General features: G+C 39.3%; 1 long non-coding RNA gene across 1 annotated transcript in view; it reads left to right on the top strand.

Annotated features, from left to right (window-relative positions):
• LOC135978181 (uncharacterized) overlaps window positions 1-12,015 on the top strand; it is a 29,490-nt gene extending 17,475 nt beyond the window's left edge. Inside the window, exons 2-4 of the long non-coding RNA XR_010595598.1 lie at window positions 4,501-4,623; window positions 6,659-6,762; window positions 9,607-12,015. This is a non-coding gene — a long non-coding RNA (uncharacterized LOC135978181). The remainder of the gene's footprint in view (window positions 1-4,500; window positions 4,624-6,658; window positions 6,763-9,606) is intronic.
• The last annotated feature ends 13,221 nt before the right edge of the window (window positions 12,016-25,236 follow it).

Here is a 25,236-nt window from a genome sequence, read left to right on the forward strand (position 1 = left end):
CTTCCTATTACTCATACTTGTCCCAACAATAAGTGGACTTTAAAAAACAATACTTTCAGAAAGATGGACATGGAGCTATTTGAACCTCTTTGCATTTAGAATTGTGTGTACTCAAACTATAAATCCAACGTACATAGAATCTCATGACACCAACATAATTAAAAGATCCTTTTCACCCTTAAAAACTTCTCTAGGGATTCCATGGTAATGTCATATTTAACTTTGCATCTCTTTACTGTATCAAAAACTTTAATTTATTTTTGCCATAAAATATTTTTTTTCTGGACTGGAAAATGTGGAAAGTCTGCATTTGTCTGTATCTTTAAATCGTTTGATAGTTAAATGTTTGTACCTGATTAAATTTCTAGTTAGGGGATGGAATATCAACAGTGAGACTAGACAAAGCAGATTAAGCATGGGAACTGTTCACATAAAACTTCAATTCACCTGGAATGTTAGGGGCATAGTATATCTCAAATTACAACTGTGCTGAAGGGCAAGGCTGAAATTGAAGATGTGATTTTAAAAATCCCCCTTCAAGTCTTTTATTACTTTCACAGCCATAAATTACTGTCAACTGTAATAGGTATGGTGGGTTCTCGGACACCTCCGGTTTCAGAGAGTGAAGAAGTTTCTAGACTTGAAATAAACTTTTGGATAGATTTTATGTCTCAAATTTAAAAATGTATCTAATAGATTTTTTAATCTAAGATACTTATATGGCTTTCATTATGATAATATTTGAGCACCTCACAATCTTCAGTGTATTTATCTTTGAGACACCTGTGAGGTACAGAAGTATTATCCCTGTTTTACAGATGGGGAACCATGGCATAGAGATTAAGGCTAGGTCTACGCTATCACTTAATTTCGGTATAACTTGCGTTGCTCAGGGGTGTGAATAAGCCACCCCTCTGACCAACATAAATTACATCAACCTAAGCACTGGTACGGACAGGGCTATGTCGGTGGTCGAGCTGCTACCACCTCTCTCGCAGGTGGATTTATTATGCTGTCGGCATAGAACATCTTCACGAGATGAGCTACAGCACTTCTAGTGTAGGCTAGCCCTTAGTTAAACTCCCACAGGAAATCTGTGCAGAGCAGGGACTTGAACCCAGGTTTCCCAAAGTCCTAGGCTAGAACCCTAACCGCTGGACCTACTTGGCATGTAGGTACTTATAATAGGAGCACTCAGGGACCAATTTTTTTTTATTTTTTTTTAAGGTTTTGAGACAAATAGAAGTAAGGCAATTCAGTTAAGGCTGCTACTGGCATGATTTACTTGAAAAATTACAGATAACTTTGCATGTGGACTAAAATAACTCTCTCTTAGACACAGTATGCTAAACCATTGTGAAAAAGTACCAGGAGAATTTCTGCCATTCAGAACAGATTTCATTCTAACCCTATAAACACGTTCTCACTTATTATAGAAACTGTCAACAATAAAGTCAATGCATCAAACACTAGGAGAATATAATATTTTAATTTTATTAAGACCCTTTGAAACTAGGGTACATGACGTATACACCATGACCATTTTACACAAGTAACATGGTAAAACAAAAATCATAAATGTTTTATTTTATTAATTTTATTACTTTTTTATTTTTATACTTACTAACATTTTTAGTACAGCTCATTGTGTGTTTCTGTGGTAGTCTGATAAAGTTATTAAAATACCTAGTTTAGAGATGTTCCTGATCATATAAAAAGTCTGAGACCCTGATCCTACAAGGAGCTCCATGTGGACCTAAGTCAACAAAGATATAATGGTCAATTATGACAACAAAAGTAATGTAAGCATGCAAGAATGAAGAAAAAATTACAAGATGCTATGATGAACATACAACTTTAGCTAGACATTTTCTGATGTAGATACTTAACTGTTGCATTAACCTAGCTTTTTGCATTAATTTACTGTTAGTAGTGGACATTGTCAGTTTAAGGTTAAATTTGGTACCTTGGTAATTTTGTTTTCTGTTAAAAGCGATAGAGACTGTGGAAACAATTTGAGGAAACAATTACCGGTACTTGCTTTGTGAGTGGTGGTGTTGAATAATGATTAAGTACGTTCATTTGTCCAGCCAACATACATCCAAACATAGACTTTTCCATGGTCTTTCCATAAGGGGATGATGTGACTGTGTTTTATCTTTGCCTTGAATACCTTCAAGTTCTACAAACCAAATATCTTGACCATGAAATTAAGCAGCTGTTTTAAAGGGTTCTTTTGCTTATAGTGGGGGCGTGTGTGTATGGTCAGTAAAATGAAAAGAAAGTTGTTGGTATTTTCTCAGCCGTATCATTTTATCTTTTAAAAAACAGTTACCTTGCAGAAATTACCACAATGCTTTTTATATTGACTTTTCCGATCAACACACTTAACAACAAAGATAATAGGTTGAGTTTCAGAAAAATTCAACAGTGGGGCTGGTATTTGGCTATCATTCAAGTATGTACAAGTAACATAGCATCTGTGAGCTTATGATCTCAGGGTTTCTTTTTGGAATTATCTTGATCTTCTTCCCCACTAGCCCTAAAGAGAGATGGTCTGGATATATTGTTTGTCTAGAGCTTCCTGGTGCAGTTGTGACTTTGACTTCTTGTGCTGTAAGAAGCCCAGGCTGAAGCTATGATGATGGGATGACCAGACTAATGCCTGGTCTACACTAGAAAATTAGGTCAGTTTAACTATGTTGGTCAGGGACATGAAAAATCCATACCTCTGAGTGGCATTAAGATGACCTAAATCCCCATGTAGACAGAGCTGAGTAAATGGAAGAATTCTTCCGTTGACCTAGCTACTGCCTCTCAGGGACGTGCATTACCTACACCAACGGGAGAACCCTCTTGTCAGTGTAAGCGGTGTTTACAACTGAAGCATTGCAACTGTAGTGGTGCAGCTGTGCTGCTGTAGCATTTTAAGTGTTGAAAGCCCTAAGACATCTCTCTGCTCTGGGAGTCCAGTGATGTTTAGCAGTATATAAACTTGGCCAACAAAGTTCCTGTCTGTCCACTCTGTCTTGCAGTGTTGTTCTTTCTTTTTTTGTAAGCAGGGTTATGTGAACAGCTGCTTCAGTAGTTCACTATATTAACTGATAATGGTACTAACGTTGACTAGTTCTTTTAAGACTGAACTATGTCACCAAGAAGGTTATGTGGCTTTGCTAAGGTCCCCAGCTAGACTTAGTACCAAGACTGACTGTGTGTAGGTCTTCCTTTATTTCATACTTCTGTGACAAATTTTCTTTCTTTTATTATTGTGGACTCGTATGACGAGTGTTGTATCAATAATAAAATTATGCAAAAGAAAACTGTGTTGTGTTACAATGTAATCTCAATTGTGAAACTAAAGGTAACTGTTTCGTACTGGGCATTAATTATTTTGAAGTTGCCTTATTTGAGCTTGTCCCAGTTGGGGGTGGGAGGAAAGAGCTTTGGTTTCATGTTTAATTAACACACATGGGAAAAGACTAACCTGTACCAGTATTGCTTGCACTGTTTCACTCAATAGGAAAATTATGCAGCATTTTTTTCCCTTTTTGTAGTTTTAACTCTTCCACTTCTCATCCCCTCGCCCTTCTTTATGTATTTGAATCTGCATTGGTTATTAATTCATAAATCTTCAGTCAGTTAAAATCAAGTAATTTTAGCTATTATTATTTATTATTGTTATTTATTAATTAATACTAATAATGTTTCCATGTTATAGTCTGACTGCACATGCTTCCTCCTGCGCAGGAGGCCGGTTATTATTTAGAAACTGATACCCATGCTGTTCAGTTTAGTGATGTAACCTAAACTCAGTCCTTTAGTTAGTATGAGTTTTAGAACAGAAATGTACTATTACAGTATTCAGGCAGGGCCAAATATTTTTAGCAACTTTATTTAACAAGTTCCTTGTACCAAAGTCGACTGGTCGCATATGAAGACTGCATGCTGTTGAGCACTCAGTTTACTACGATGCAGATGACCAGATGAACAGTTGTCATAAGTAGAGCTGGTTGGGAATTCTTCAACTAAACATTTCCATGTCAAAAGTTTTTCAATGTTTGGTGTTCTGTCCTTTTTGGGCACTTTCAAAGCAGAAGTTCCATCTTTTCGTTTGAAATACCTTTTGTTTTGAAATTTAATTTGTAGTGAAATTTAAATAATAATAAAAGTCAAACAAAACATTTCAAAAGTATTTAAATGAAATAATGTTTGAACGAACTGTGGGGTTTTTTTAGTTTCAGTTTAAAATTTTTCAAGATTTTGATCTTGTCCCAATTTGGAAAGGGAAAACTTTTTGCAATATTAAAAAATTTCCCGGGATGGCAAAATCATTTCCCACACAACTTGAGTCACTGTATACCTGTAGATTCTGACTGGTTTTGTGCATACTTTGGAGGGGGAAAAACCTTCAGATATAATTTTTTAGTACTATAAGAAGTAACAATCAAGGGCCTCTTGTGTACAATTGTATGACTAAATGTATACTGTTTTCCCTTTTAGGTATCTAAAAGCAATTGGCACAGGATCTTGGCTTTGTACTCTTAACTATCTTAGAGGGTGTGTTTTACGACGTTGGGAAATAGCAATTTCAGCTGAGATCGGAGCTGTGACATTGATCTAAAGGTAGGTCATGCAGAATTCTGAAAGTTCCCTTCTTCAGAAAATTTAAGGTTTAATCTTGATCTGATTTAAATATTGTATGCTGGAATTCATTATGCAATAAAACAGGTATTTAATAGACATCTCAAGTTTCAGTGACTCTTTTGTCTTGAAATCAATTTTCTTTTTTCACTGGCCGACTTCTCTCTAAATCAAGGTTCGCTATATCTGAATTCAATGGGCACATTATGATGCACTCTTTGAGCACAAGGCCTTTTCTTCTATGTCACTGTACATAGAATCAGAATACGGCTCATTGCAACAAATATAAATAAAAAGGATACAGTGGTGGTTGTTAATCTCAGGTCCTCATCATGCATTTTCTCCTCTTGTGATGATGTTGGGCCTCGGGTATCTGAATAAGTGTCACATCTTTATTATATATCTGGTATTCCTACTCCCTCCTTCTCAAAGAGAACTACTGCATCTTTCCTCCAGCTAGGAGGACAGGACAAGAACCTTTTACTGAAACTGTTGCCACAAACAAATGATATCTTGGGATCAATCAGTGAGGTACACATTGCTGCTGCACTGTAGACCCCCAGAGCAAGTTTACCCCCAGAGCTGCCTTTGAAAAATCACATCTCTTATCAAATTATGTTGGGTACAATCTGTCAAATTTCAAGGTTCTAGTCTGATTTACTTATTGCTCTACTTGGAGTTGTTATATTTCATATCTCAATCTCTTAATTTGCAAATGCTGGTCTTTTTATCTTGGACTAACAATTAAAAGTAAAAGATGCAAAAATAAGAGACAGTATGGATCACTGGAGGGAGACTAGGCCTGGGAGACAGAACCCCCTGAAATCTAATCTCAACTCTGATCTTAAATTACTGAGTGGCCTTAGGCAAGTCATTTAATTTATCTGCCTCTCTTCGCCTATAGAATGTGGCTAATGCCTCAGGTGGGTGCTCTGAGAATTAATTTTGTCCAGCTCTTTAAAGATTAGAAGTCCCCCAATAAACCTTTTTATGCAGAAAAAATGAATTAATATCTAACATAGTGAAAACCAGAGCCCTTCACTTGAGACTGACTAAGCATATTTGAGACTTCCTTCTTTGGCTTTTTAGTTGCAGAGAATGAGTACCGGTAGTTAAGATTTTGCTAGCTAAAAACCACTACAGTTGTAACATTTACCATGATGGCACACGTTTTTCTAATTATCTTTACCTGTTTTTGCTGCTTCTTTAAATGGTGGTGATAAAAAAAAAAAAATTTGCTCCAGGATATTTCCCTTGTTACTTTGAAAAAAAAAAAACTTCTGCAGAATGCAGTGCATATTTTCAGTTGGCTGACTATGGCAATATATACAAAAATCTATGTAAAGATTGCAACAGAATATTTGAAGAGCTACCGTTCTGTCACATTTAGGGCTTGTCTACATGTGAGATTCATACCAGTATAAGTTAGGATGTGTATTTAAGCTGATATAGTTGTATTGGTGTAATCCCTGTATGTGTAATAGTTGCTTTTTTCGGTTTAGCTCTTGTTGCTTGGGTAGGGACTTAAGCTAAATTAAAAAAAAAAAAAAAAGCCACTCGTATACTGTAATAGGAAGTGTCTGGGGTGGTGGTTTTACCAATATAACTGCTAAAACTTTTCCAGGTAGACAAGGTCTTAGTGCTGAACTTCCAGTGTTTGCAGGGTCCTGAAAGGGGCAGGAAGTCCTCGTTTTCAAATTCAAGCATGCCTGTTACTGTCTATGTAGCTTTCTTTGTCCAAATGTTTTTAAATATAGACTTCCACTGTGGCTTGCATTCAAATCTGCTTCCCCCTCCCCACAGTGGTGTTAGTTAATTGAACAAACCCTGCTTGGAGCAACTGATAATAGGAAAATGGTTGTGCGAGGGTTCTTGTGGTTCCTGTAACACAATTCCTATGGATCTATCAGATTGTTAAAGTGACAGAGCTGTTATAGAAATGAAAAAAAATCAAATCAGTCTGTTATGCTGAAGAGAATTTCATTGTCGCTTTATAAATTTTATTTCCCCCTTTTAGTCCCTCTTCATTTTATAGTTCCCATGGTGACTCCTTATCTAAGCCAGAAAACCAGATAAACTGCTTCAGTGAGCCAGCTTGGGCACAGATCCAATATTTTGGAGGTATTTTTAATTTGTATTATTAATCTGACTCTTCTATAGTTGCCTCCCTTTTTTCAGGGGTACCTTTTGCATGAAAGGAATAAGCACATATTTGAGTATTTGGAATAATTTAGTTGGTTGCAGATGTCTTTGTACTCTCAGTTGAGGCAAAAATAGGTCTTTTGAAAGTCCAGGGTCTGCACCCATGCACTACCTGATTGGGCTAGAAGCAATACATGACAGTTAGCTAGCAAACAGGAGCAGCAAATGGGAGTTTTGTGAAGGAGTGCTCCACGTGAAAGAGGAGCAACTATGTGATCCTTGGAGTGAGTTTGTTGTCTTAGTTTTTTGTTATGTGCTTTCTTGCCATGTGCCTGCTTGATTGAATTTTATAGTGTGGTCTCTTTTGGGGGGCTGTGTGCTGAGCCTAGATTCCTGCTAGGCTAGGCTGAAAGCTTCCTAATGAGGCTCTAGTCTGCTATCCTTGGGGGCGGGGCTAAATCATGGACAACAGGGGTTTAAAAAACCAGCTTCTAAGCACCCAGAGGAGCTAGGAAACAGGGGAGTTTAGAGAAGGAGTGTGAGAGCCAGATAGACCTAACAAACATACTCTAAACTTAGGCCAGTGATGCCCCCCCAAAACAAACAAACAAACAAATCGTAGCACGAACAAACAAAAACCCCTGCAAGAGTAAAAATAACTCGGGCAGAAGTCCAGCAGCAGACTGGGGGCTATCCAGTTTGTTGTATTGAATGCAGCATTTATGATCGATTACCTGCCTGTGGGCACATGGCAAATATGTACATTTGGTGCAATCAGCTCATGAACCTCAGAGACTGAGTACAGGCCCTTGAGACCAGAGTAGCTAAGCTGGAGGAACTAAGGGAGACAGAGGTAGACAGATGAAACTTTCAGGGACACAGTTGAGGATGACAGTGTTGGGGAAGGAGAACATGAAGCTGTAGCGCAGGGAAATGATCGCATAGTTGGGACCCTCCTTCCAGATGTCATGATATCCTCTTGCACTGAGGATACCCATCTAGGGGAAGGAACTCCAGTTATTAGGAAGAGACAGTTAATAATCATGGGGGATTAAATTATTAGAAATATTAGATAGTTGGGTTTGTGATGATGAGGAGAGCCACACGGTGAATTGTCTGGTGGGTGCAGACCTCTTGAGACATCTATATAGACATATGGGCAATGCTGGAGAGAAGCCAGTGGTTGTGGTACATGTAGGCACCGATAATAGGGAAAGGTAGGAAAGAGGTGCTGGAGGCCAAATTTAATCTGCTAGGTAAGAGATTAAAGTCCAGGACCTCTATTGTAGCGTTTTCTGCAATGCTCCCAGTTCCATCTGCAGGACCAGTTAGACACACAAACAACTGCAGGGTCTCAATGTGTGGATAAGACAGGTATTCAGAGGAGGGATTTAAGTTTGTCAGGAACTGGGGAACCTTTTGGGAAAGGAGGTGCCTATACAGGAAGGGTTGGCTCCACCTAAACCAAAATGGAATCAGGTTGCTGGCATGTAAAATTAAAAAGTTTGTAGAGCACTTTTTAAACTAAGGGCTGGGGGAAAGCAGGAGTGGAGGAGCACACTGTTGGGACAAAGACATCCCTTAAGGGAGGATTTATTAAAGGGAATACTCTAGAAAAGAGGAGAGGATAGAAACTGATAAAGTACAGATGGGAAATGAAGCGAAACAGTCAAATGAATCTCCTTCAATTACATCACATGAAGGCAGACAACTAAATATTGACAAACTTTATAATTGCTTATTCACAAATGCTAGAAGTCTAAATACTAAGATGGGTGAACTTGAGTGCCTGGTTGTGAATGAGAATATTGATATAATAGGCATCACAGAAACTTGGTGAAATGATGATACTCAATGGGACATGGTGATTCCAGGGTACAAAATATGTGGGAATGACAGAATAGATCATACTCAGGGGGGAGTGGCATTACCTGTGAAAGAAATCATAGAGTCAAACGTAGCAAAAATCTTAAATTAATCAAACTAGATCATTGAATCTCTGTGGATAGAAATTCCATGCTTAAATAATTAGAATATAGCGGAAGGAATATACTACTGACCACCTGACCAGTATGGTGATTGTGAAATGCTCAGGGAGATTAGACAGGCTACAAAAACAGAAACCCCAACATTAATGTGGGATTTCAACTATCCCCATATTGATTGGATATATGTCACTTGAGGAAGGGATGCAAGATAGAAGGACACGAAATAAAATTTCTAGACATCATTCATTACTGCTTCTTAGAGCAGTCGCTCCTGGAACCCACAAGGGGAGAGTCCTAAGTGCAGCACAGGAGCTGATCCAAGAGGTGACTGTAGCTGAACCGCTTATTAAAAGCGACCATCACATAATTAAATTCCCCCTTGTAGGGGCAAAATACTAATGAAACCCACCACAATAGCATTTAACTTCAGAAAGGCGAACTACACAAAAATGATGATGCTAATTGAACATAAATTAAAAGGAACAGTCACAAGAATGAATTGCCTTCAAGCTAAATGTATATCCCAAATTTTTAAAAAAACGCCACCATGGCTAACCAACAAAGTAAAAGAGGCAGTTAAAGGCAAAAAGACGTCCTTTAAAAATTGGAAGTCAAATTGTACTGAGGAAAGTAGAAAGGAGCATAAACTCTGGCAAGTCAAGTATACCGCTACCCCGATATAACGCGACCCGATATAACATGAATTCAGATAGAACGTGGTAAAGCAGTGCTCTGGGGGGGGCGGGACTGCGCACTCTGGCAGATCAAAGCAAGTTTGATATAGCGCGGTTTCACCTATAATGCTGTAAGATTTTTTTTTTTTTGGGCTCCCGAGGACATCCATCAAAAGCAGAAAGCCTGCCAGACAATTAGTGGGGATCACTGGATGAAGAAGCGCTAAAAGAGCGCTCAAGGAAGACAAAACCACTGTGGAAAAGCTAAACAAATTCTATTAATCCGTTTTCACTGCAGAGGATGTGAGGGAGATTCTCACACCTGAACCATTTTAAAGTGACAGATCTGAGGAACTGTCCCAGATTGAGGTGTCAGTAGAGGAGGTTTTGAAACAGCTTGATATATTAAACTGTAATAAGTCGCCAGGACCAGATGGTATTCAGCCAAGAGTTGTGAATGAATTCAAATATGAAATTGCAGATCTACTAACTGTGGTATGTAACCTATCCCTAAAATCAGCCCCTTGTACCCGAGGACTCTCGGAGGATAACTAATGTAAGCCCAATTTTTAAAAACTACTGCAGAGTGATGTGGCAATTACAAGCTGAAAAGCCTAACTTCAATACCAGGCAGTTTGATAGTCTGTTGTTCACTATAGTTTCAACAATAGATGAACACTCTATGTTGGGGAAGAGTCAACATGGCTTTTGTAAAGGGAAATCCATACCTCCCCAATCTATTAGAATTCTTCCAGGGTGTCAACAAGCTTGTGGACAAGGGGGATCCCATTGATATAGTGCACTTGGACTTTCAAAGAGCCTTTGACAGGGTCCTTCACCAAAGGCTCTTAAGCAAAGTAAACAGTTGTGGGATAAGAGGGAAGGTCCTTTCCTGGCTCAGTAACTGGTTAAAAGATAGGAAACAAAGGGTAGGAATAAATGGTCAGCTCTCATAGTGGAGAGAGGTAAATAGCAGGGTCTCCCAAGGATCTGTCCTGGGACCAATGCCATTTAACATTCTCATAAATGATCTGGAAAGGGGGGTAAACAGTGAGGTGGCAAAGTTTGCAGATGATACAAAATTATTTAAGACAGTTAAGTCTAAAGCTGCCTGAGAAGAGTTGCAAAGGGATCTTGCAAAACTGGGAGACTAGGCAACAAAAGGGCAGATGAAATTCATTGTTGTTAATTCAAAGTAATGAACATTGGAAAACATAATCCGAGCTATACATACAAAATGATGGTTCTAAATTAGCTGTTACCACTCAAGAAAGAGATCTTGGAGTCATTAAGGATAGTTCTCTGAAAACATCTGCTCAAACTACAGCAGCAGTCAAAAAAGCCAATAGAATGTTAGGAACCATTAGGAAAGGAATAGATAAGACAGAAAATATCACAGTGCCACTATATAAATCCATGGTACGCCCACGCCTTAAATATTGTGTTCGTTTCTGGTTGCCATATCTCAAAAAATATATATTAGAATTGAAACAGGTATAGAGAAGGGCAACAAAAATGAATAGGGGTATGGAACAGCTTCCCGATGGGCGGGGAGAGAGACTGTGACTGTTAAGCTTAGAAAAGAGACAACTAAGGAGAATATGACAGAGGTCTATCAAATGTTGACTGGTGTGGAGAAAATTTAATAAGGAAGTGTTATTTACCCTTTCACACAACAAAAGAACCAGGGGTCACCCAGTGACATTAATAGGGAGCACGTTTAAAACAAACAAGGAAATACTTCTTCACACAACGCACAGCCAACCTGTGGAACTCATTGCCAAGGCTTTTTTGAATGCTAAAGGTATACCGGGGCTTGTTTAAAAAAAGAATTAGATATGTTCATGGAGTATAGATCCAGAAATGGCTATTAGCCAGGAAGGTCTGGGAATGTAACCTCTTGCCCTTAGATATCCCTAAGCCTCCAACTGCCAGAAGCTGGGACTGGACAACAGGGGATGGATCACTTGAAAGTTGCCCTGTTTTGTTCATTCTCTCTGAAGACTTTGGCACTAGCAACTGTTGGAAGACAGGATACTGGGCTAGGCGGACCATTGGTCTGACCCAGTATGGCCGTTCTTAGTTCTGTTGTGCTTTTTCCCCCTCCCCTCTCTCCCTGAGTCAGTGCAGTGACCTATTTAACTAGACTAACCTTTGGGAAGACTACTCATTTAATCCAAAATGCTTCATATTGGCATCCTACAGGGAATGTACAAAATAAGTATTTTCCCAGTCCCATTCTAAATGTTAAGCGTTGGCATACGAAGCGCAGTTAAACTTCCTTAATGGGAATTGAAGACATTCACGCAGTGGGGTGGGATCATTAATCAAGGACCTTTTGTCTAGTTAAAACTATCTGAGTGTTTTGTTAGTATGTCTTCAGGTTTTCAGAGAACTGAAACTTAGAAGTGACTTTGTAATGGTTTTGGGTGCACAGAATCTTTTTGGGGAGGTGGGGTAGTTGTAGAATCATACTACAGTACACTGAGTCTCTGTGGCTTTTATTGTCTTGTACAGTTACTGTTCAAACTTATTACACAATTAAGAAATTTATTGGGTCTTCCTTTCCTTAGAGTGGCGGACAGCAAGTGTGTTTTAGAGGTGACATGTTTGGGATGGAGGAGTACTAGTCTCATGCTGCAACCAACTTAGCTTCTTAATGACACTTGCTACTTCTATTGGTAGAAATGTAGCTAGAAGTTTGAAGTTCCTTTAACTGGTGTCTGTAGTGAGGGTAGAGATGATTGGCATCTGGCTAAAAGGTCACAATAACCCAGGCTCAACTTCTTAATGTGTGTGACACTGTAAAACATTTTCAATGTTCTTGCAGCACGAATTGTTCTTTGTAAGATGTGACAAGGTGTTCACATGTATCAACACTAGAAAATTTCACCTGTTCGCTGTCATTCTCCTTTTCCTCCCTTTGGGAGATAAAACAGCTGCTAAATGTTTTTACATTAAGTTCAATATTGAAATTCTATCTTCTGGCTTTGATGGAGGAGAAAAGCTAAACTATACAAACCAATTAAATTGATTGGATTGTTGTGAGCACAGTGACACAACTGTTAGCAGTAAGTGCAAGATAACTTCTAGATTTTTAGTAAATGTGACCTGGAACCTTCTGAAAAAAACAAAAATGGCCTTTTGTTATGACTATTGCAGCTTCTAACTATGTTTAGAATGCAGGAGGGCTACAGAAGAGAGAAAGCAACTGAGAGTATGTCTACATTTTTAACTTGGTGCAGATTTTGTTTATCCATGTTAAGTGATTCGCAACAACTGTTGCACAATTAATTTCTACACCCTGCATTGTTATCCTGCAATCAAGTTAAATTACTCTTGGGGGAATTTTGCGCCACTGCACATGCAGAATTTGCACAGAAATTAATGTGCACGCAGAATTCCCTTCCTCCCTCCCCCGAAATGGGCTGCAGAGCTGCTGGCAGCCACTAGGGGCAGCGGGACCCTTCAGAGTCCAGCTCGCAAATTGAAGACGCTGCTGGGGGAAGGTAGAGGGAGTTGGAGGGTTCCTGACAGCTGCAATTCCTGGCCTGCCCTGAAGAAAGAAAAGCAGCATGCAGGAAACTCCACGCAAGCCCGGGACCTAGTATCAGGCTGTTTCTCCCTCTTGATCCCTGGACTCTGTGGGAGAGGGATGCAAGTGTCTGGGTGCCCCATGTCTGGGTTCTGGGGGGGGAGCGGTGTAGGTGTCTGGGCTGGGGGGGAGCCCGCAGATGGGCTCTGGGGGAGGAGGGGTGTGGGTGTCTAGGCTGGGGGGGCCTGCAGCTGGGCTCTGGGGGAGAAGGGGTATGGCTGGGTTCTGGGGTGGGTGGAGGTGCAGGTGTCTGGGCTGGGGGGGCACAGCTGGGCTCTGGGGGGGGGACAGGGGGCAGAGAAATAGGTACTGGGTTGTCATAGGGGTTTCTTTAACTCTCTACTCCTGGGGGAGGTTTTGTGTGCGTCTGTATTGTTACAGACATACTTGCTGACAGGTATTTTGAAATAAATTACCAAAATAATTGAAACTGGCATGATTATATAGTGTTGTTTTGACAAATAAAATATGCAGAATTTGGCAGAATTTTTAACTTTTTGGCACAGAATCCCCCCCGGAGTAAATAGTTAATGTTGCTTCATATCTTTGTGGCCATTTACAGTACTATTTTGCAATGAGCACTCAGCATTCTGGTCAGACATCGCATCATTGTTCTGCCACGCTGTTGCATGCCTTCTGGGATTTTTTTTTTTTTTTTTTTTTTTGCACTCTACATTTAGAGTTTTTTGTACCAGAAAGCAATGGAATTCTGGGGTTTGTGGTCAAACAGAATAACTTTTATTTTTCATCTTGTTTCACCGCATCAGCCTCCTTGTTTCTCTGATCCAGTGACACTTTTAAAGCACTGTCAGACAGCATGGAGGAAGTGTTGTTGAGCACTGCAATCCTTGTTGTCATACATATAAAGACTGCTGGTATATCATCTCAAGTTGTGCAATGGCTGTACAACCAGAATAATAAGGGAACCTGAGAAGGAGGAGACTGAAAATAATCACACTTCCTCGGCTCACTCAGAACACTGCTTTTTTGGTTTTGCCATGTAGTACTGACTGGTGGGAAAGACCTGAGATGACCAGCAGTGGTGGCATAACTTCAAGATGTCAAAAGCCACTTTCCTAGAACTTTGTGCAGAGCTTGCCCCTGGAGCTGCAGTGGTAGACCATGTACATGAGATCTTCCCTCAGCATGGAGAAGCATGTGGCTATTGCCATCTGGAAGCTTTTCACCCCTGGCTGCTACTGATCAGTTAGTAGCCAGTTTGATGTTGGTGGATCAAACATCAGGCTGTTGCCATGGAGGTGTGCACCACAATCAAGGTGGTGTCCTTCTAGGTCATAATTCTAGGCAATGTGCAGGTAGCTATTAATGGCTTTGCATGATTGGGGTTTCTTAATTGCATAGAGGACATTGATGGGACCCATGTGCCCATTCTTTGCCTCCCACATCAGGCTTCAGGGTTCATCAACAGAAAGGATTATTTCTCCGTGGTGCTGCATGGCTTGGTTGATCAGTGTGGAACATTCACTAATATGTATGTGGGGTCGTCTGGAAATGTCTACGACACCATGATTTTTAGAAGGTTTGGACACTTTCATGTAACGACAAATGGAACTTTTGCACTGATGGTCTATATGAACATTAATGACATTGCCATTCCTCCAGTCATTCTAGGAGATAGTTTACTCTCTGCTCTCCTGGCCTAGGAAGCCTGTCACTGGAGAGGCAAAAGGAACTGCTTAGTTATACCCTGAGTAGTTGCAGAAAGACACTGGAATGTGCATTTGGAAGACTGAAAAGTAGATGGAGGATCCTGATGTCAAGTCTGGATGCTGATGAGGGACATCTTCTGATTGTACAAAACACAGCAACCAGATATAATCTTTGTGAGAGCAAGGGAGAGCATTGCACATGATGGGAGTGGGATGTGCACACGTGGTGAACATTTTGAACAGCGAGGGAGGAGGCCGATGTGTAGAATAATTGTGATGGATATGTTTTGCTCCTACTCATGAGAAATGCGTATGTTGTGTAAGGCATGTCATAACATTACTACACATATTTCTTTGTTCTTAATGCATTGTATGTGCAGTTTGTAAAGCAATGCTTTTAGTATAGTACTTGTTTTGATGGAATTTTACTGTACCAGTTAGGTGGTTTTAACTGGATGCTTTGCAATAGAAAGGAAGGTCTAAGATTCAAACATGAATGAAAACACACTTTCAGATTATTTTTGTAAATAATACAAATAATAAATGAAGATGAACTTTATAAGCATTTTAAAATTTTATTGAGCTGCTGCACTGCTGTGCAAAGTTAGTAGGCCATCTGCTCTAGGAACATAGTCTGCCTCTCCATAGTCCAAGGTGCTTTGTGTCTTTTTCTTCTCTTCCTGATCCTGCTGACATGCTGAAAAATAAAAAATAAATAAAAAAGATAATTTTCAGTAAGAATCTCCTTTCTTGTTAAGCTATGCAATTCCACTGTTTTTGTGAAGGAAGGGGAGGTGACTGTGTGGAGGGGGAAAGACTAATAAGCCCTGCGATGGGGGTATGGGACAGGAGATAGGAAGGTTACACAGTGTTTCTGTGGGTATTTTATTACTATAAATGAGTTTGTGCAGTCTCCAGTGCCACCTTTGCGTTAAGCATTGGGGATGGAGTTTAAAAGCCCATGAATCAGTGAAAAGTTATGCCAACATGGAGACATCCTTGCAGTACCCAACATATGTAACTTGCCCTCTCATTGTGTTGTCTTTTGAGGTATCATTTTAATACTTCCAGGAATTGATGCTATCCACAGTATGGGTCTCTGTTTATGGTTCAGACTCATCCTTCTGCTCTAAATAGAGGTGGTGGGACCTTCATGACTGACTGGCTCAGGGTTCACCTAGGTCATTGTGGATCAGTCAGACTGTTCACAACAAACACTGGTACAATGGTGACACATGTAGCAAAGAACAGTCAAAGTCCGCATAGTAAGATCAGACTGTGCCACTCTCTATTCAGACAAATAGTACTTTGAATGTCTGTAGTCCCAGCTGGAGCACCTCTGTTATACTGCAGCACTGGAAAGTGTTCTGGTTGTGCTCCTGACTGAACAGTTGCCATGATGCTTGCATATCGGCTTACTGCCAGCCAGCCGGGCTAGATAAAGCTCCTATCCCAAGAGGTCTAAAAAGCCAGAATCATAGTATGGGATCACCAAACAGCAGCATGAGGCATTACTAGAGAGTTATTACAAGAATAACACTGCTATGTATGAACTCCTCATGATGGAATCACAAAGGATGGCACCTGGCTCAGGATGACCTTTTAAACAGTGAGGTGACATCCGGTCAGAATGACCCCAGAGCAGAATGAGGTCTATAGGAGACCAAGGTAGACAGCAAAGCAGTATGGGATACTGGTGGGAGGACTTGATAGATGTGCAACACATGGTACAGGATGCAGATGTATCCACATATATTTTGCTGTGGAGCTATTAAGCTCCTCCTGCATCTAAGTAAACCCACCTCCAAAGTGGGTTTTATAACATGCATTAAAGAGCAAGATTTGTAACAAAACATTTTGCATATGGCTGTAAGATGTTTTAATGAGAAACATTTCAAGTTGATCCACAACAAATTTGACCTGGAGACAAGCCCTTATGGTTCATCACACTTCTGAAAGTCTGATGGGAATATATCAGTTTATAAATATGCTTTGCGTTTTAAGCAAAGCACTAGTTAGGTCTTAAACTTTATTTTTAAACAATTAACCACTTGATAAATGACATCAAAATTCTTGCTTTAATTCTTGCCAGATTCTACTTTCCAGATTTTACTTGATTAAATTGTCAACTTTCACTTGCCTGCATCTTTGGTTTCCTTCTTGGCTTGGAATGTGCATGCTTAGCATCTCTGCTTGGGTGAGACAGTTCCTGTTGTCGCTGCAGACTTTTTAATCTCTCCACAAAAATGTTCCAACAGTAAGATATTGTACAGCCTCTTGGATGACTAACAAGTATTAATTTACACACACGAGAATTTGAAAATCCCCTGTTAAGAACTTCTTAACCATGCAGTGATCTGGAAGCTTACATGCAGGGTTCTGCACAACTCACTCCTCTGCTGTCCCTCGCACAATCAGAGTGGCACTACTATTTGCTGTGCTTGCAGGTAAAACAACCCTAAAGTTTGAATTACAGTAAGTGGTCTTAAGAACAAAATGAAGAAGGCAGTGTGAAATGTACATATATGTTTACAGAAAGTATTGATGCATTTGTGAAATGCATCTTTAGCAGAAAGTTTTTTGACCTATCTTAGTATAATATAGCCATTAATAATTGTCCATTCCTAATCCTTGATATTTTAGACCCTTCAGCAGCTGTTGTTGATTGTACAATAGAAACAGTTTGAATGCTAGTCGGAAACAGGTGGTCTATGTACTAAACTTCTGAAATATGGACCATAGTCAACAAAGTTGTCAGAGCATGTCATGAAAAATTAGATATTGGTATAAGTCCTGGGATAGCTTGTGCTGAGTTTTTGGTTCTTTCAGAGAAGTGTAAAGTATTTACTGCAGGGTTTTCTACAATGTATTTCTTCAGGGGAAAAAAATTGCTTTACGATTCATATCCAATTATCATTATAGCTTGCTTTGAAATAGGTTAGAATTTCTAATTTAATTATTAAAGAAATAAATTGTCAACAGGTTGTCTTGATTCTTGGCTAAAAAAGCTATTTTGTAACTTGCATTTCATAGCTTGTGCTAAATCTCCTACACAAAGTATTCATTGTTTACGGAATGCAATTTTTAGGTTGACTTTTGGAGATGCATTGATACAATGGTGAGAAGTACTCTTCTTTTTTAAATTACTTGACTATTTTTTAAAAAGTTAATGGAAATGTAGCTCTTCATTAATTAGTTGACTTTTTAAAGGTCTGGGTTTTTTAATTAGTTTCAACGACAGAGCGGTTCATTTTGCTATAGAAAGAAAGAAAGAGAATTCTTTTATGCATGTGATCTACTGTAGTGTTACTCAGGACTGAATTTTTCTTCTTTATTCCTATAGCTTATGTTTAATTTCATTGTTATTTAAAATGTCTCTTCAAACCTGGTAACTCTTGAGGCTTCGATAAAGGTGTGGCACATCAAAATATGAACATGCTAGAAGCTAACTCTGTATTCTCAGTCTAATGCTCTCTTTAATTAGCCACAAGACTGCAATAATAACAATCACTGGACAATTAAACTGTTCTCTTTTGGGGGGATTAAAGAGTTCTCTTTTGGCTGCGGGGAATGACCTTGAAGAAATGAATGCAACAAATACATTAATTTAAAGTAAAAATTCAAAGGTAGAATTAGATTGGAAGTAATTTGGACAACGATGAGAAATTCTGCTGTAGCCTGAGAGGACTGATATTCAGAAATATGGGTATGGCCTTAAGTAAATTGGGTAATCTGTTTACGAAGCCCTCTTCACCGTGATATCTGAGATTCTTAAACATTAATCCTCATAAAACCTTTCTGAAGTAGGGAAGAATTAACTTTATTTTACACACAGAGTACTGAGTTTTGGATATAAAGTGATATGCCAAGGTCATCAGGAAGTCACTGGCAAAGCAAGGAAATGAATCTCCTAAATCCAGTCCTATGCCTTAACCACAAGACTACCCTCTACCCTTTAAACACTTAATAGGAACTTGTCAAAATAATTATTTTGAAGAAGTTCTGGTAGAAACTCACAAGTCCAGAATCCTAAAGTTAAAATTGTTTCTTTTCCTTTTACTGGTTCATAATCCAGTACATAAAATCACTCTTTTAGGGGTACATCCTAATTTTATGGTTGTCCTCGCTGTCGGACTTCTTAAAATTCAGTATTTGAAATCATTCCTATAAAGAGGTCAGCTTAGACAATTTTTTTTTTCTGGTAGAATGTATAGGTTCCTCCAAAGCTGTTAGGTCTTTGTTGTGAAAGCAAATATTTAGGGTTTGCTTAAATTTACAGAGCAAGATCAGTAGATGTGCCCTACCTGGATAGGTGAAAATATGTATTTTGCAAAGGCTTAGACCAGTGGTTCCCAAACTTGTTCCACTGCTTGTGCAGGGAAAGCCCTTGGCAGACCAGGCCGGTTTGTTTACCTGCTACGTCCACAGGTTCGGCCGATCGCGGCTCCCAGTGGCCGCGGTTCGCTGCTCCAGGCCAGTGGGAGCTGCTGGAAGCGGTGTGGGCCGAGGGACATACTGGTCGCCGATTCCAGCAGCTCCAATTGGCCTGGAGCAGCGAACCGCGGCCACTGGGAGCCGCGATCGGCTGAATCTGCGACATGGCAGGTAAACAAACTGGCCCGGTCCACCAGGGGCTTTCCCTGCACAAGCGGCGGAACAAGTTTGGGAACCACTGGCTTAGACATTAGCAAAGCAGAGGTTTAGGGTCCTGAATCCACTTGTAAATGGGATTTTGTAAGCTTGCAGCTGAATAGCTGTAGCAGACTGTAACTAAAAGATTTAGGAGAAGAATCAAATTCAGCCAATTACTCAGACTTTCTTCATTTAATCTGTGGTTGAAATGTTCTTTATAATTATTTAATCTTACTCCAAGTGTTGGCCATATAGCTGCATAGTGTAGTACTGACTAATCTGTGTTCATTTGGGTAAATGGAAGTTGATTCAGACCTTTCTCTTTTAAGTGAAATCCCTAGTGCATTAGACCAGCTTAAAATATATTCAGACATTTGGTTTTCATTAGTGTTGTAACTGAAACAAAAACATTTTAATGGCTGATCCCAGAGTATTTTGAAGTTAATGTGCAACTTTGCTGGGAAGGTATTTAAACTAGTATCAGTTGCAAGTTGGCCAGATGCCAACTTTTCAAAGCTGTTTCCAAGCAAGATGTTGGATTTTTAAAGTGCAAAAGATTACGTTGTGTAGTGTTCTGATATGTGGAGATTTGGGAGGGGAGGAACAGAGGAAAACAATTACAATAACACTTGCATTTATAAAGTGAAATAATAAATTATCCACAAAACAGACAGTGACATAATCATGCTGTAATACAAATAACTCTTTTAAAGGGACATTACACTTCTTATGAGGTGTTTTTTGGATAGTTGTATAAAGGCTCCCAAAACTTTAAGCTGCCCCAGAATTGGAAAGCATTTTAAGACTTAACAAATGAAGCTGGTAAAAGATAGGATTTGCTGAACTTGCTTATAAAGAAGACAAGCTACTTTATTTTAATATTTATGATTTATATTATGAAAAATGTAAACGGATTTGGAAAAAAAAACCGAATAAAATAAAAATGGCTAATGAACCAGGGAGTTATATTTGCTCTATGACTAAGGAAATATTCAGCTGCTGAATATGCACAGGAGAAGCAGGAAATTTTTCAAAGCTGTTCTAGGGCAAATTCTATTTTAATAGGGCATAACACGAACAGTATCTATTTTCTCTGCAAATCTTTCTAGAACTTAACTTAAAGTAGATGAAGCTTCAGCTCTTTCTTATTCATTCTCAAATGCTGAGAAGCATTTCATCCAAAACTGTTAGCACTGCAGACTAGTCTGCTGCTGGGAAAAGCAGTAAAATGGTAGTGGAGTGCGAGGCCTGGTCTAGAAAATTAGGTCGGTTTAACTGTCTGTCAGGGATGTGAAAAATCCATACCCCTAGTGGCATTGTTAAGCCATTCTAAGTCCCTGTGTAGACCATGGTAGGTTGCCTTTCGGGGAGGTAGATTACCTGTGCCAACGCGAGAAATCCTCCCACCGGCATAGGTAGTGTCTATGCTGAAACACTACCGTGGTACAGCTGAGCCACTGTAGATTTTAAGTGTAGACAAGCCCTGAGACAGGACCAGCATTCACTGTTGCAGAGATACCAGACAGTAACGTGTATTTGTAGAAACCATTTTGAAAATCATGATTGTCAGATTTCAGACAGATTTTGGATTGATAGCCATAGGTTTTCTGCAGGTCCAGCAGTAGAAGCATGACTGCCCCAACTGGTTAGCCCTGACCTAGAGGGTCAGCGGGAAAAGTTAGTTCAGTTTTATGCTTACTCAGTCCTTGGTCTCTGTGCTGAGATTGTTACTAAGAGTGCTTATTAGGGTAATGGTGTGAGGTTTATGGCTTTTACGTGTGTATTCTAATATGGATATAGGTCCACTAAAAACTGGAATGAACTAGCTTCTTATAGGCCATTAAGAGGGTTGTAACTATGAGTCACTACAGATTAGGACTGGATACAGATTGTTCTGGAGTCAAAAAGCTCCACATCCCCTTAATGTGAACCATCCAGACTTCCTCCTTAACAATCTAAGAGCTAAATTCCTTCTTTAATGCATGCAGTGCTTTTCCTGGTATCTGTTCGACTCTTCCTGTGTTGTTGAAACTCCTGATGAACTCACTGAGGGATTTTGACACATGCCGGGGGAGTGGAATAGCCAGTAATATGCATTGTAAAGGAAAATGTAACCCTAAGGTATTAAAATGAAACACAGCAGTTTTCCTTTATCTACATGGAATTACTAAATACTATATTGTAATTTATTTGGATTATAAGTGGACGTGTGAATATATTGAGCTATAAAGTGATGAAACTGACAAAATGATGTAACCCTGCTTCTGACTAAACACAAAAAAGCTCTTGCAGAAACCCATATGGTATGAATAAGTAGAAGTAACATTAGTATGGTTGAATGTCTGGATAGCTCATGAAATCTTCATGGCACGTTCACAATTTATATGATTAGACTTGATTTTTGTTTTTAAATGTTCATCATGCCTTGTTATATGAGGATGGCTGCTGCCAAACTGATCTACAGTCAGGCCTGGTCTACATCGATATAGCTACATCTCTCAGGAGCACGAAAAATCCACACACTGCTTGCTGGTGCATCTACACGCTGGTGTAGAGTAGACCGCACTAGGTCGACAGAGGAATTCTTCTGTCAACATAGCTACTGCCTCTCGGGGAGATGGATGACCTATACCGACAGGAGAATCCCTCCCATCGGTGTAGGTAGTTTCTACACTGAAACAGTGCAGTGGTGCAGCAGCACAGCTGTGCCACTATAGCATTGTAGGTTTGACAAGCCCTAAGTTATACTGCATGACCGTTTTGCAACTTTTATACATGGTTGAACCATTGTTTCTTTTCCTGGTGTCTTTGAATTGTATTGTACTCTTTGTTTCTCATGTACCCAGTTTGTAAAGGCTGTGTAACTTTTTCTTTTTAAGGGGAATATGCAGTTATGTACAGAAAAATATAGAAATGTGGTATTCATTCATTTAGTTGAAAGTGGATTTCTGCTTATAAGAAGTGTGTGTTTCTTTGGAACTCTGAATTCAAACATTTAAAGAAATAATGTGAAATAATCCAAAACTGATCTAGTCCCAAGAGTTTGAGTTAATTAAGGAGAATCCAAACTTGCTCTCCCTTGGCAAAATGCTTGTCTGTGTTATCACTGGTTATTGTGAACTGATTTTTATAGCTTCTCATAAAGCCTGTGGAGAGTGCATCAAAATTCTGCAATCAACATGGATTAAGCACAAGAAGCTCATTCTATTTAGTTAACAAAGAGAAGGTTAAGGGGTGACTTAATTACAGTATATAAGAATCTACACAGGGAACAAACGTTTAATAATGGGCTCTTCAATCTAGCAGAAAAAGATATAACACAATCCAGTGACTGGAAGTTGAAGCTAGCGACAAATTCACATTAGAAATAAGGTGTAAATTTTTAACAGAGTAACCACTGAAATAATTTACCAAGGGCTGTGATGGTTTCTCCATCACTGACAATTTTTAAATCAAGATTGGATGTTTTTCTAAAAGATATGGTCTAGGAATTATTTTAGGGAAGTTCTATGGCCTGTGTTGTACAGGAGGTTAGAGGAGATGATCAGAATGGTCCCTTTTGGCCTTAGAATCTATGAATCTGTGAAAAAAGTCAATATCCCCTATTGAAAGTATGGAAGGGACAAATGTTGCATACTAATGCCTCCACATCCTTTAATTTGGAAGAATTAGATTCAAATACATAGTTATTTTAGTATTTACCTTCTAGTTGAAAATATAATCACTCTTCATTTATGTTGTAAAGTTAAATATAGTTGGGATGATTTTTATTCTAATTTTTTTTTACTCTCAATTTCTCATAAGTCAACTAACTACAGTGTCCAAATGAAGGTACCCTTCCTTTACTGAAGGTTTTATATTCATACCATGTATGTGTTGTTCCCACAATCAGTAGAACATCAGAGCACTGTGTCAAACCAAAAGTAGTTCAGTGCAAAAATTCACCTCTGGATCATGATCTTTCAAATTTTCTGGTATATTAGAATGTGTTCTTCTAATATGCGGTTTGAAACAAATTCAGGTAGATTTAATTGATTTGTCCTTAGTTGAACATTCAGCAGTTTTTGCTAGATAGCAGTCTCTTTGTAAAAGAAAGTAAAACTTTGTATGGCTGTGGAATTTAACAGCTGAAGAAATGCAAGTATTACATTTTTGTAGCACCATCATTTTGCATGGCACTTAACACAGATATTTTAAAAAGACATGGTTACTGCCCCAAGAAGCTTACAGTCGAAATTAGATCACCACAGGATCTGAAGCTAAAGGGGTTTAGTAAAGGAAAGAAATACTAAAACAAGATTGAATCATTTACTATAGGAAAAGAATATTAAACCTTCTGATAGTTTAGGTAGAGTTTGAGGTAGGGAAAGAGTGGAGGAGTTGACAGCACGGGAATGAAAGTTAATAGTGGAAGGCAGGGTGAAAGAAATGTGTTCTGAGGAGGGAAGTGAGGATGCCTGGTGTAAGGGCTTCCCTCTTCCTATGCAAGCACAGCGGGGTAGTGTGGGGAGAACAGGTACAAAGCTAAAAATGCAGAGAGGAAACAAATCAAGTAACAAGGTCAATGTAATGGCAGGTAATTTGATTAATTAGCAAGACAATCAGTTGATTAAGTGCTGATCAAACAACTAAGCAAAAAAAAGTTGGGCCAGATTAAATATGATAAATAATCAGTTTAGCAGAGAGAATCAATTGATCGTTGCCTATTGAACCTGCTCTTAATCAGTCAGGCAGCTGATAGGGTACAAACCACTTGGGTGAGTGCGAGTGAGGTAATGATGACTGACAACCATCTAATTAAGTACAGAGCAGATAACTGAAGGCATGACCTAGGCTATATCTACACTACAGACCTTACAGTGGCACAACTGTACCGCTGAAAGCTCTCCTGTGTAGCCGCTCTTGTATATAATTTAAACCACCCCATCTGAGCAATGTTAGTTATGTTGACAGGAGAGCCTCTCCTCCTGACATAGCGCTGTCCACACCAGCACTTTTGTCAGTGAAACTTAAGCTGTATGTGGAAAAACATATCTCTCCCCACCCACCCCCCAACACGCCCTCCCTCCCGGACCAACAAAAGTGATAGTGTAGACAAAGCCATCCATAGTAGTGAAAGTTTAATGGGTGTGGCTCTTTCTCCACTGCTGGCTAGTTGGTGTTTGCCCTGCTTAAAGAGCAGGGATGGAGAGGATATGCAGACCGGGAAGGCAGTGGCTCTGGTATGTCTACAGTGTAATTAGACACCTGTGGCTGGCCTAGCGGCGTAGACATTCAAGCTTATGCTGCAGCATGAGCTCTGGGCCTGAGCTCGAACGTCTAGACCGCAGTTAAATAGTCCCTTAACCCAAGCACAGTGAGCCCAAGTCAGCTGGCCTGCCGCAAGGTTTTAATGGCAGTGTAGACATTCCCTTAAAGGCTATATTTATACTTAGATAGACCCAGATAATGTTTTGGGAAACGTACATAGGCCATGGATTATTTCTGTTATTGTAATGGTTGGTTTCTTCCTTAAATTGATTTGCTCTTTGATTTAAACTTCAAGAGTTTGCTTGAATGTTGCTTGGGGCTTGACCCAGTAGGAACTTGCATTTGGAATTAAAAAGGAAACAACTTGGACCAAATAAGGAAAAACTCTGTCTTAACTAAGATATGGTCTCTGAACTAGCATACTATGCCATTGAAACAGGTCTATTTCTTTGACTAACAGAACATATGTAATTCTGGTACCCTTCAAATCCTCCACAGTGGTGCTGAATCTCTCCTTTTAGTATACCTGAAGCCACATGTTTTATACAATGTGATTCTTTCATCTAAGAAATCCTGTGAATTAAGGAAATGCCTTCAGTGATCACAATTCAAGGGGCTGTAGACAATTTCCTAACAAGCAGTTC

The sequence above is a fragment of the Chrysemys picta genome, unplaced genomic scaffold, assembly GCF_011386835.1.
Source record: "Chrysemys picta bellii isolate R12L10 unplaced genomic scaffold, ASM1138683v2 scaf156, whole genome shotgun sequence".
In the NCBI taxonomy this organism is placed as follows: domain Eukaryota; kingdom Metazoa; phylum Chordata; order Testudines; family Emydidae; genus Chrysemys; species Chrysemys picta.